General features: G+C 45.3%; 1 protein-coding gene across 1 annotated transcript in view; it reads right to left on the bottom strand.

The window, feature by feature from the left end:
• Positions 1-13,776, bottom strand: part of LOC308303859 (transient receptor potential cation channel subfamily M member 4-like) — a gene marked incomplete at both ends in the record, with an annotated part of 99,984 nt that overhangs the window by 71,973 nt on the left and 14,235 nt on the right. The window lies entirely within an intron of this gene.

The following is a 13,776-nucleotide window of genomic DNA, read 5'->3' as shown; positions in this document are numbered from 1 at the left end:
GAAGGGTTTTCCCCAGAATATGGAGCCTGGGGTTTAAGGGGTTAATATTTATGAATAAGGTTTGTTAAATTGTGTTAAATTAACCAGATTTAATTCAATACACGTCACGTGTGTGTTTATATGAGCACTGAGCAGCACCACCCAACCATCACTACTACAGCCCAGCTTCTACAACCACAGATGCTGTTCCTTCATCTGGACTGGTTTATAAAAAATCATTTATTTACTCCATCATGTAGGGATGTCACTTTGTCAAAAACAACATGAAGACTTGGGACTAGTGATGATCTGCAGGCTACACTGCATGTGTAATATTACACAGAATAAACAAACTAATTTAATATGTTTGAGGGCAGGTTATGATTCTCCTCCTCGTTCAACTAAAGAAGGCTCTCTCGGTGTCTCTGTGTCTCTGTGTCACTGTGTCACTGTGTCACTGTGTCTCTGTGTCTCTGTGTCACTGTGTCTCTGTGTCACTGTGTCTCTGTGTCACTGTGTCACTGTGTCTCTGTGTCTCTGTGTCTCTGTGTCACTGTCTCTGTGTGTCTCTGTGTCACTGTGTCTCTGTGTCACTGTGTCTCTGTGTCTCTGTGTCACTGTGTCACTGTGTCACTGTGTCTCTCTGTGTCACTGTGTCACTGTGTCACTGTGTCACTGTGTCTCTGTGTCTCTGTGTCTCTGTGTCACTGTGTCACTGTGTCACTGTGTCTCTGTGTCTCTGTGTCTCTGTGTCACTGTGTCACTGTGTCACTGTGTCTCTGTGTCACTGTGTCACTGTGTCACTGTGTCTCTGTGTCACTGTGTCACTGTGTCACTGTGTCTCTGTGTCACTGTGTCACTGTGTCTCTGTGTCACTGTGTCACTGTGTCACTGTGTCTCTGTGTCTCTGTGTCACTGTGTCACTGTGTCACTGTGTCACTGTGTCACTGTGTCTCTGTGTCACTGTGTCACTGTGTCACTGTGTCTCTGTGTCACTGTGTCTCTCTGTGTCACTGTGTCACTGTGTCACTGTGTCTCTCTGTGTCACTGTGTCACTGTGTCACTGTGTCTCTGTGTCACTGTGTCACTGTGTCTCTGTGTCTCTGTGTCACTGTGTCACTGTGTCACTGTGTCACTGTGTCTCTGTGTCTCTGTGTCACTGTGTCTCTGTGTCACTGTGTCACTGTGTCACTGTGTCTCTGTGTCTCTGTGTCTCTGTGTCACTGTGTCACTGTGTCTCTGTGTCACTGTGTCACTGTGTCACTGTGTCTCTGTGTCACTGTGTCTCTGTGTCACTGTGTCACTGTGTCACTGTGTCTCTGTGTCACTGTGTCTCTGTGTCACTGTGTCACTGTGTCACTGTGTCACTGTGTCTCTGTGTCTCTGTGTCACTGTGTCTCTGTGTCACTGTGTCTCTGTGTCACTGTGTCTCTCTGTGTGTCACTGTGTCACTGTGTCTCTGTGTCTCTGTGTCACTGTGTCACTGTGTCTCTGTGTCACTGTGTCACTGTGTCTCTGTGTCACTGTGTCACTGTGTCTCTGTGTCACTGTGTCTCTCTGTGTGTCACTGTGTCACTGTGTCACTGTGTCTCTGTGTCACTGTGTCACTGTGTCACTGTGTCTCTGTGTCACTGTGTCACTGTGTCACTGTGTCACTGTGTCACTGTGTCACTGTGTCTCTGTGTCACTGTGTCACTGTGTCACTGTGTCACTGTGTCTCTCTGTGTCTCTGTGTCACTGTGTCTCTCTGTGTGTCACTGTGTCACTGTGTCACTGTGTCTCTCTGTGTCTCTCTGTGTCTCTCTGTGTGTCTCTGTGTCACTGTGTCACTGTGTCACTGTGTCACTGTGTCACTGTGTCTCTCTGTGTCTCTCTGTGTCTCTCTGTGTGTCACTGTGTCACTGTGTCACTGTGTCTCTGTGTCTCTGTGTCACTGTGTCACTGTGTCTCTGTGTCACTGTGTCTCTGTGTCACTGTGTCTCTGTGTCTCTGTGTCACTGTGTCACTGTGTCACTGTGTCACTGTGTCACTGTGTCTCTGTGTCACTGTGTCACTGTGTCACTGTGTCTCTGTGTCTCTGTGTCTCTGTGTCACTGTGTCTCTGTGTCACTGTGTCACTGTGTCACTGTGTCACTGTGTCACTGTGTCACTGTGTCTCTGTGTCACTGTGTCACTGTGTCTCTGTGTCTCTGTGTCACTGTGTCACTGTGTCACTGTGTCACTGTGTCACTGTGTCTCTGTGTCTCTGTGTCACTGTGTCACTGTGTCTCTCTGTGTCACTGTGTCACTGTGTCTCTGTGTCTCTGTGTCTCTGTGTCACTGTGTCTCTGTGTCACTGTGTCACTGTGTCACTGTGTCTCTGTGTCACTGTGTCACTGTGTCTCTGTGTCACTGTGTCTCTGTGTCTCTGTGTCACTGTGTCTCTGTGTCTCTGTGTCTCTGTGTGTCTCTGTGTCACTGTGTCTCTGTGTCACTGTGTCTCTGTGTCTCTGTGTCACTGTGTCTCTGTGTCACTGTGTCACTGTGTCACTGTGTCTCTCTGTGTCACTGTGTCTCTGTGTCACTGTGTCTCTGTGTCTCTGTGTCTCTGTGTCACTGTGTCACTGTGTCACTGTGTCACTGTGTCTCTGTGTCACTGTGTCACTGTGTCACTGTGTCACTGTGTCTCTGTGTCACTGTGTCTCTGTGTCACTGTGTCTCTCTGTGTGTCACTGTGTCACTGTGTCACTGTGTCACTGTGTCACTGTGTCTCTGTGTCACTGTGTCACTGTGTCTCTGTGTCACTGTGTCTCTGTGTCACTGTGTCACTGTGTCACTGTGTCACTGTGTCACTGTGTCACTGTGTCACTGTGTCTCTGTGTCTCTGTGTGTCTCTGTGTCTCTGTGTCACTGTGTCTCTGTGTCTCTCTGTGTCTCTCTGTGTGTCACTGTGTCACTGTGTCACTGTGTCTCTCTGTGTCTCTCTGTGTCTCTCTGTGTGTCTCTGTGTCACTGTGTCACTGTGTCTCTCTGTGTCTCTCTGTGTCTCTCTGTGTGTCTCTGTGTCACTGTGTCACTGTGTCACTGTGTCACTGTGTCTCTCTGTGTCTCTCTGTGTGTCTCTCTGTGTGTCACTGTGTCACTGTGTCTCTCTGTGTGTCTCTGTGTGTCTCTCTGTGTGTCACTGTGTCACTGTGTCTCTCTGTGTCTCTCTGTGTGTCTCTCTGTGTGTCACTGTGTCACTGTGTCTCTCTGTGTGTCTCTGTGTGTCTCTGTGTCACTGTGTCACTGTGTCACTGTGTCACTGTGTCTCTGTGTCACTGTGTCTCTCTGTGTCTCTCTGTGTCACTGTGTCTCTGTGTCACTGTGTCTCTCTGTGTCTCTCTGTGTCACTGTGTCTCTGTGTCACTGTGTCTCTGTGTCACTGTGTCTCTCTGTGTCTCTCTGTGTCACTGTGTCACTGTGTCACTGTGTCTCTCTGTGTCTCTCTGTGTGTCTCTGTGTGTCACCTCACTGTGTCACTGTGTCTCTCTGTGTCTCTCTGTGTGTCTCTGTGTGTCACTGTGTCACTGTGTCACTGTGTCACTGTGTCACTGTGTCTCTCTGTGTCTCTCTGTGTCTCTCTGTGTCTCTCTGTGTGTCTCTGTGTGTCTCTGTGTCACTGTGTCACTGTGTCTCTCTGTGTCTCTCTGTGTGTCTCTGTGTGTCCCTGTGTGTCTCTGTGTCTCTGTGTCACTGTGTCTCTCTGTGTCTCTCTGTGTCTCTGTGTCTCTGTGTCTCTCTGTGTCTCTCTGTGTGTCTCTGTGTGTCCCTGTGTGTCTCTGTGTCTCTGTGTCACTGTGTCTCTCTGTGTCTCTCTGTGTCTCTCTGTGTGTCTCTGTGTGTCTCTGTGTCTCTCTGTGTGTCTCTGTGTGTCACTGTGTCTCTCTGTGTCTCTCTGTGTCTCTGTGTCTCTGTGTCACTGTGTCTCTCTGTGTCTCTCTGTGTCTCTCTGTGTCTCTCTGTGTGTCTCTCTGTGTCTCTGTGTCTCTGTGTCACTGTGTCTCTCTGTGTCTCTCTGTGTCTCTCTGTGTCTCTCTGTGTGTCTCTGTGTGTCACTGTGTCTCTCTGTGTCTCTCTGTGTCTCTCTGTGTGTCTCTGTGTGTCACTGTGTCTCTCTGTGTCTCTCTGTGTCTCTCTGTGTGTCCCTGTGTGTCTCTGTGTCACTGTGTCACTGTGTCTCTCTGTGTCTCTCTGTGTGTCTCTGTGTCTCTGTGTCACTGTGTCTCTCTGTGTCTCTCTGTGTCTCTCTGTGTCTCTCTGTGTCTCTCTGTGTGTCTCTGTGTCACTGTGTCACTGTGTCTCTCTGTGTCTCTCTGTGTCACTGTGTCACTGTGTCTCTCTGTGTCTCTCTGTGTCTCTCTGTGTGTCACTGTGTCACTGTGTCTCTCTGTGTGTCTCTGTGTGTCTCTGTGTGTCACTGTGTCACTGTGTCACTGTGTCTCTCTGTGTCTCTGTGTGTCTCTCTGTGTCTCTGTGTGTCACTGTGTCTCTCTGTGTCTCTCTGTGTGTCTCTGTGTGTCTCTGTGTCACTGTGTCACTGTGTCTCTCTGTGTCTCTGTGTGTCTCTGTGTGTCCCTGTGTGTCTCTGTGTCTCTCTGTGTCTCTCTGTGTGTCTCTGTGTCTCTGTGTCTCTGTGTGTCTCTGTGTCTCTGTGTCTCTGTGTCACTGTGTCTCTCTGTGTCTCTCTGTGTCTCTGTGTCACTGTGTCTCTCTGTGTCTCTCTGTGTCTCTCTGTGTCTCTCTGTGTGTCTCTGTGTCTCTGTGTCACTGTGTCTCTCTGTGTCTCTCTGTGTGTCTCTGTGTCTCTGTGTCTCTGTGTGTCTCTGTGTCTCTGTGTCTCTGTGTCACTGTGTCTCTCTGTGTCTCTCTGTGTCTCTGTGTCACTGTGTCTCTCTGTGTCTCTCTGTGTCTCTCTGTGTCTCTCTGTGTGTCTCTGTGTCTCTGTGTCACTGTGTCTCTCTGTGTCTCTCTGTGTCTCTCTGTGTGTCTCTGTGTCACTGTGTCTCTCTGTGTCTCTCTGTGTGTCTCTGTGTCACTGTGTCACTGTGACCGGCATTATCTACCGACAGATTAGTAACAAGATGTCAAAATCGTTGAAGGTTGAATCTCCAGATATGGAGATAACCAACACATCCCTCCATATATGGAGATAACCGACGAATCTCACTAAGTCTGACCTCACAAGCCCCATATTTGGACACGAACAACATATAACTCCATATATAGAGACATAGCTGCTGTTCGTGTCCGGTCGCAATAACAATAGTTATTAAAGTTAATGAGTCCTCAACACACTGACAGCTCTGTCTCTCTCAGCCCCCTTTTTATAGCACAGCTTGTGTACAGGCTCCGCCCACATGTGTACACAAACCTTTGTGTACGTTGCTGTGGCAACAGTCTGTTGTTGCTGGTCTGTTTGTGTACGTTAGCAACCACCTTAGCAACCATGGTTTTACCCTAGCAACCAACTGTTTACCATAGCAACCATTTTTTACCTTAGCAACCAACTGTTTACCCTAGCAACCAACTGTTTACCATAGCAACCATGTTTTTTTACCTTAGCAACCAACTGTTTACCATAGCAACCATGGTTTTTTACCCTAGCAACCAACTGTTTACCCTACTAACCAACTGTTTACCATAGCAACCATGTTTTTTACCTTAGCAACCAACTGTTTACCCTAGCAACCAACTGTTTACCACAGCAACCATGTTTTTTTTACCCTAGCAACCAACTGTTTACCCTAGCAACCAATTGTTTACCATAGCAACCATGTTTTCTTACCCTAGCAACCAACTGTTTACCCTAGCAACCAACTGTTTACCATAGCAACCATGTTTTTTACCTTAGCAACCAACTGGTTACCTAGCAACCACTGTTTTAGACCACTGTTTCTTGCCGGTCTTATATAAGGGTCATTTGTGTACGGTGTGATGTCATACTGATGTCAGCAGTGTGATGTCATACTGATGCGGAGATATGAGCAGGGCAAAGGTGTGACGTGTGACCGACGGACGGACGGACGGACGGACGGCCGGTGGAGGTTTTGATACTAAACTGCGACCTTACAGTCGCAATTATCAAGACATACGGGCAGTTGACAGTTTGCCATGGTTACTCATTGAAGTTGAATCTCCATATATGGAGATAACCTACGCATCACACTAAGTCTGACCTCACCAGCCCATATTTGGGCATGAGCAACTTATGTCTCCATATATGGAGATATGATGACATCACACAGTCCTCAGCCGATGATGTGGCGTGATGTCATACAATACACAAACGAGCCCTACAGTATAAAGGGGCAATTCTTGCCTGGAAAGAAGCATTTCTTCGACTCAGACCTTATCGCCAGGGTTGGCTTATAGCAGCTGTCGGTAGATAATGCCGGTCTTATATAAGGGTCATTTGTGTACGGTGTGATGTCATACTGATGTCAGCAGTGTGATGTCATACTGATGCGGAGATATGAGCAGGGCAAAGGTGTGACGTGTGACGTGTGACGTGTGACCGACGGACGGCCGGTGGAGGTTTTGATACTAAACTGCGACCTGACGGTCGCAATTAAGTCTGTCAGTGTCACTGTGCTGTGCTTGAAGGTCAATCATATCCACGTCGGTTCCAAAGTCCAGTCTTTTCTGTAGCCAAGACTACACAGTAACTTAACATGACAGCTTGGCTTGCTGTGCCCTTCATTGTAGCGCTGTGATAATTATGATTTTATGATTTTATGGTTGTATGATGTTATGATTTTATGATCAATGCTCCATCTGTATGTTGCTGTCATTACTTGCAGCTTTCATAGTTTGTAAGTCCTGGAATTTAGAACATTCCAAATAATCAATAAACAAGAATCGACACACAGTCAATTTAAAATCTGGTGGATTGGTGTGTTGAAGTTAGTGTTGGTGTTCTTTCTCATGTATATTTCATAATATTCTAACTTACTGTAGGCTATATGTCTAGGGATGGCCAAATGGAGATTTTTTCTTAACCGATAACCGTCAGGCCTTATCAGTTAATTAACCGTTAACCGTTAAGGAAATGTGTTCAAAAATGCGCTATTTTAGCGATTTAAAAAAGGAAAATAGGCCTACACATGTTTTTCCCCATAATAAAGTGCTATATTTACACATTAAAAACCATAACACTGGGAGTAACAAGAATACAAATGTTTTCTAAAAGAAATGTGTTTTTGCAAAGAAACGGATTGAAATGATAAGTCTGTAATGTGATGCGCTGGTCGCCAGGCACATGCACACATACAGCAAAAGGGGCTTGAGCCCTTAACTTTTATCCGTATGAAAAGGCCCTTTTAGAAATGTCAGCCCATGCCTCTCTAAAATTCTGTGCACTCCCTGGACCCTAGCTGTTGCCTAACAAAACAGCAGCAACAGCAAGACGCATACGTAGCTGCATGTAGCAATAACTTCCAATCGTATGACTTTTGGAATCGTTGAATCGGCTAAACGTGATGTCCATTTCATTCATTTACTTCTCTCACGCCCGTGTTTTGTGTGTGCTGATGCAGCGATCATTGAATTTGCGACTCTGAGCTTTGTTATTTTCGCATAGCCCACTATGTAACCAAGACGACTTTAGCGTTCCTCACGTCATCAATGTAACATTAGAAAGTTGTGTTTTAAGCTCTTCTTAAACAGGATTCAATGTGACGACGCGGGTCTGTTTTGTAAAATCCAATCGACGAGGGAGCATGTTTCCTGATGAACAAGTCAGCGTGTACAGCCAAATCAAGCACGGTGGTCACACAGAAATGTGTGACCACAGCCACTGGCCTTAGTGTGAAGGAATGGTGCTCCCTGCTGGACAAAATATTTCATTACACAAGTCCAGGATTCCATAGGCTGGAGGAGCGGTAAATACCCCTGCTATTGGCCCTAATGCAGTAATGTCCACCCATGGTCGGGGGGGCCGCTCCCAATCATGAAACTAGCATGGTTACCATGTGCCATGGACAGCCAATTGGCAAATAGGTCGCCTGAATGTCTCGCCAGAAAATGATCTCTTTAAAGATCTGGTGTTTCCCACCAGATAAAAAGTCAAATAAGTATACTATATGCACACACACATTGCACGCACGCACGCACGCACACACGCACGCACACACACACACGCACACGTGCACGCGTGCGCACACACACACACACACACACACACACACACACACACACATCCCCCCTCCTCTCCTCTCCTCTTCTCTTAGATACCAGTAACACTCCCTAATCGGGAGATAAGCGACCGTAGGTCACTTATCTCCACAAATAGGGCAAAAATGTGTTTTGCCAAAATCTTCCTGATCCATGTTGATGACATGAGTGTAGACATACTGTGTAGTGATTTTCGTGATTTTAGGGCAAAATCTGTAGGAGCAGTGTCCAAAAAGGTGTTTTTAAAAATCGGCCTGGAGGTGGTGCTATATGGGAGAGATTCATGTTGATGGGATGAGTGTAGACATACTGTGTACCGATTTGCGTGATTTTAGGGCAAAAATTGTAGGAGCAGTGTCCAAAAATGTGTTTTGCAAGAATCGGCCTCATGGTGGCGCTAGAAGAGGGGCATGTGAGAAATGAGGGGTGGGGTCTCCGCGCCGGCAAGGCGGACGAATAGGTACCGGCCCCGGCTGTCCCGGTCGCTCCTAGCCGGAGTTACGGCATTTTATGTGAGCTGCAGTGTAGGGTGTCCTCCACTGGGGGCGCCACCACTTTTGCATCCGTTCTGGAGCACCAGGAGTGGGTGGTCCCCGGGAATTCCCCGTGAGCAGCCCCGTGGGGGTGGTCATTTGGTCAGTTTAGCACATTTGGTCATTTTTTACATCTGGGGGTCCCCCAGGGACCTGGGGGTCCCTGGAGCTCTGGGGGTCCTTGGAGGTTGTAGTTTGGCAGGTAAGGAACGTGTGTGCAAAATTTGGCATGGATCGGGGCAACGGTTGCGGAGATATGAGCAGGGCAAGAGTGTGACGTGTGAGGTGTGACAGACAGACTGACAGACAGACTGACGGACTTACACTTTGTGCAGGGTTTGATATTAAATGCGACCTACGGTCGCAATTATAATGTTGTAATCTTACAATAAATGCGAGAAGTCTCTGTGAGTCTGTCTGTCTGTATTAGTCGGGGACCCACATGGCCAAAAGCTCAAAGAAAAAAGGGGTACCTGTGATTTTCTGCCGTACTTTTTATTTCTGTTTTATCTATTAGTTTGGTCATTAAGGTCCACAGAATGAGAGGCCTGCTCTGCCGGAAACATCGCGAAAAAAAAAATTGTATATTCACTGTCCCATTGACTCCACTAGAAATATTTAAAAAAGGAAAAACATCTGCTTTAATTAGCATGTGAGGGGTCAAACTAGGGATTCTTCATGATTCTGAATCCATTGCAAGCATTTGTTTTGCATAAAAAACATTGCTTGGGTTAACCTTCGGCAGCCTAAAACTGTGAAAAGTGGAAAAAAAAGTGATGACTCATCACTTTTGACTATTTTGGGGGGCCGATATCTAAACCAAGGAATGTTTTTCATGCAAAACAAATGCTTGCAATGGATTCAGAATCATGAAGAATCCCTAGTTTGACCCCTCACATGCTAATTAAAGCAGACTTTTTTCATGTTTTAAATATTTCTAGTGGAGTCAATGGGACAGTGAATATACAAATGGACATAACTTTTTTTCGCGATGTTTCCGGCAGAGCAGGCCTCTCATTCTGTGGACCTTAATGACCAAACTAATAGATAAAACAGAAATAAAAAGTACGGCAGAAAATCACAGGTCCCCTCCCATTTTGGTGACTGGGTCCCCGGCTATATGTAATCCACGTATCTCGAGAACCGTTCGTCTCACCGGCTTCAGATTCGGCACGCGCGTTCCCCGCCGCGGCGCAGAATGCATCACGGCCTTGACCCGACCCGATGTCCGGTTTTCCCGAACCGGCACGAAACGTTCGGAATCTCCGTATGCAGAGATGATTGTTGACATCAGGTTGTTTCTGAGGAAATCTGCGCAAGCGCTGACTCATTGTGACATCACATCATAAAAGGCTCTGACATCATGTATGCCACATGAGTCAACAAAAAATGCCATGGTTACGTATTGACATGTCATCAGTATGACGTGTTCTGATGCTCATATGGGCATAAATGGACACAGGCAAACAGATGGTCAAAACGGCTCTTATGACAGAGGGTTAGGTATAATGGGGTTTGCATTAAAGGGTAGGGCATTCAGTCAGAGATCTCCATATATGGGCATAAATGGACACAGGCAAACAGATGGTCAAAACGGCTCTTCTGACAGAGGGTTAGGTATAATGGGGTTTGCATTAAAGGGTAGGGCATTCAGTCAGAGATCTCCATATATGGGCATAAATGGACACAGGCAAACAGATGGTCAAAACGGCTCTTCTGACAGAGGGTTAGGTATAATGGGGTTTGCATTAAAGGGTAGGGCATTCAGTCAGAGATCTCCATATATGGGCATAAATGGACACAGGCAAACAGATGGTCAAAACGGCTCTTATGACAGAGGGTTAGGTATAATGGCATTAAAGGGTAGGGCATTCACAGTCAGAGATCTCCATATATGGGCATAAAATGGATGCCCATATGCGGAGCTGATGTCTGACATCAGAGTTTTCCAGAACCGGTACTGTGTCCGCAGAGATCTCCATATATGGGTATAAATGGACACAGGCAAACAGAAGGTCAAAGGGTCAACAGGTATAATGTGGTTTGCATTAAAGGGTGGGGCATTCATTCCCTATTTCAAATTCGGCACGCTCCCCGCCGCAGCAGATAGTGCAGTGCCCGGCCTCGACCCGACCCGACCCGATACGCGATTTTCTGGAACCGGCACGAAAGGTTGGCATTCTGATGTCTGACATCAGGGTTTTCCGGAACCGGCACTGTGTCTGCATAGATGTCCATATATGGGCATAAAATGAATGCAGACAGACAAATACAGATATCTCCATATATGGGCATAAATGAACACGGCAAACAGATGGTCAAAGATCTCCATATATGGGCATAAAATGGATGCAGACAGACAGATACAGATATCTCCATATATGGACATAAATGGACAGGCAAACAGATGGTCAAAACGGGTCCTATGACAACAGGTATAATGGGGTTTGCATTAAAGGGGGAACCGGCACTGTGTCTGCAACACAGTCGGAGGCACAGACAGATACAGAGATCTCCATAATGGGAATAAAGGGACACAGACAGACAGATACAGAGATCTCCATATATGGGCATAAAATGGATGCAGACAGACAGATACAGATATCTCCATATATGAGCATACATGGACACAGGCAAACAGATGGTCAATACGGGTCCTAAAGAGATCTCCATATATGGGCATAAAATGGACGCAGACAGACAGATAACTCCATATATGGGCATAAATGGACACAGGCAAACAGATGGTCAAAACGGGTTCTACAGAGATCTCCATATCTGGGCATAAAATGGACGTAGACAGACAGATATCTCCATATATGGGCATAAATGGACACTGGCAAACAGATGGTCAAAACGGATCCTATGACAACAGGAATAATGGAGTTTGCATTAAAGGGCGGGGCATTCATTCCCTATTTACATTGTTCCCGAGTTGGCCAGATCGCCGACTAGACGTCTAGTTAGGGGTGGGCGATACTGGAAAAAAATCATTATCACGATTCTCTTCATGCAGTATCACGATACACGATATTATCACAATACTGTTTTATGCTAGTTTTTAGGTTTATTATGATTATTAATAACATAATTAAACAAACACACTGATATTATATTGATACTCTATTCGTTTTTATGCTGCAGATAGAAATATAGATGAGCTAGTCTAGTTTGATGATTACTTTGATGCAGTAATGGGCTTATTATTTTATTTATTGAGGTATTAAAAAGGTCTTCAAGAAGTCCTTAAAAGGTTCAGGTCACCTCACCTCTATTATTTTATTGGAAATCAGATATGAAAAGAAATCTTGTGACTTCACTGTCATCTGGTATATTAATTTATTTCGGGACCTCTCTGGGGGTCTCAACCAGTGTTGGGTAGCGTTACTTTTTTTAGTAATATATACTGATTACATATTACCTTGATTTTAAAGTAATACATTTCGTTACATATTACCCCCCGAGTAGGAGTAATATATTAATATTACTTTACTTATTACTTTTTGGTAAAAACAAAACAAAAAAACGCTCAAATTGAACAAATAATTATATTTTATATATTTTATATATTTTATATATTTTATATATTTTATTTTCTGTTTTTTCATATGAAACACAATAGACCTATACCTTCTTAAATGTGGCCTAATGACATGACAAGTTTGACAAGACACAAACCTCTATGCCTTTTTTTATTAAAGTCCACAGAACAAGGTCTGCATGAGCTCATGTTTTATCTGACAGCCCGTGCGTCGGAGAAAACATCCATCAACACAGCGCTACAGTTCATGGGTGGGAGATATAAACCAGGCATTTGATAGTTCTCAGTAATGCATACATTTTAGCATTTTCCCTTCAGTTGTTGAAATGTTGTGGAATTTAGTAGCTTACTAGGCTAATAATCATTCTAAACACCTGGGTGTGCTGACTCGTTGTGCAATGGTTTCCAGGCACTCCAATCCACCCGACAGGCATGTACACACATAGACATCAAAGGAGGCTTGAGCCCTGCCTCAGCCCCTGCCTCTCTAACATGTCAGCCCCCTGCCTCTCTAACATTCTGTGCACGTCCCTGCGTATATGTGCCGTTCTGTGTGGGGCAGCAGCAGCGCGCAGCCACAGAACTTGATAGGAAGGCTGAAGGCACAGGAGGTAAACCTGGGTCCCACGACAAAAATCCGTACCATATTGGCTTAAAACGGGACGACGGGACCCTGGTTGGTAACGCGGAAAGTAATGCTGTAAATAAGTTATCATTACTGCATTATATTACTGATGTTTTTTTTAGTAGGGCGTTATATTAGTCATTACCGCATTTCGGTAATATATTAGTAATATGCGTTATATTACTAACGCGCGTTACCCAACACTGGTCTCAACAATGCCTTACCAACAGAAACTTGGGGGAAAACATTACCTTACGACCACAGCCAGGAAGTTTGTTATGATATAAGCTTAAGCTTTCTTTTTACAGAATTACTCTGTATTTTACAATGCAGTTATCATCCTATTAGATATTTTAGAATAACAAAAATGTCATGGTTTTATAACTAAGCCAATTATGAAATAGACGCGAAATAGACACGACGATTTCACCGCGAGACGACACACGCATGCATCAACGGTGAAAACATAACAAACAAAGGACTTTACAAATAGCGGCAAATAGCTACTTGTTTGTAGTTAATGAAAACAGAAGCATGGATTTACAAGGTGATCTAAATCACCTGTGGAGTGGAGACTCCATGCCAGCACAGCTCAGCTTTGCAGTGAGTGAAATGGCTGATAGCACATAGCAGGACGGATAAAGTAGTTTGCGTCCTGTTAGTTTAATGCATCTATTATTATTACAAATATGCTTCACAGAAAGCAGGGCAAGCTGCATCACAGCTTTACAAAGTCCCGTGAAAGTGTAACTAAAATCGCGGACCAGTGGTGCATCTTCTGCCCTGCTCCTGCAGTCACAACTGTAGTGTAGTCTCACCCGGGTTTGGTTAAAAGTTATATCGAGTGACGTTCGAACAAACTTTGGAAATAACTAGTTTAATTGTGTGGGAGAACACGCAGCCCC

The sequence above is a fragment of the Nannobrachium achirus genome, assembly GCF_963921795.1.
Source record: "Nannobrachium achirus genome assembly, chromosome: 18".
NCBI lineage: Eukaryota > Metazoa > Chordata > Actinopteri > Myctophiformes > Myctophidae > Nannobrachium > Nannobrachium achirus.
Note: the sequence above shows the minus strand (reverse complement) of the source record. Positions and strands in the feature narration are given on the sequence as shown.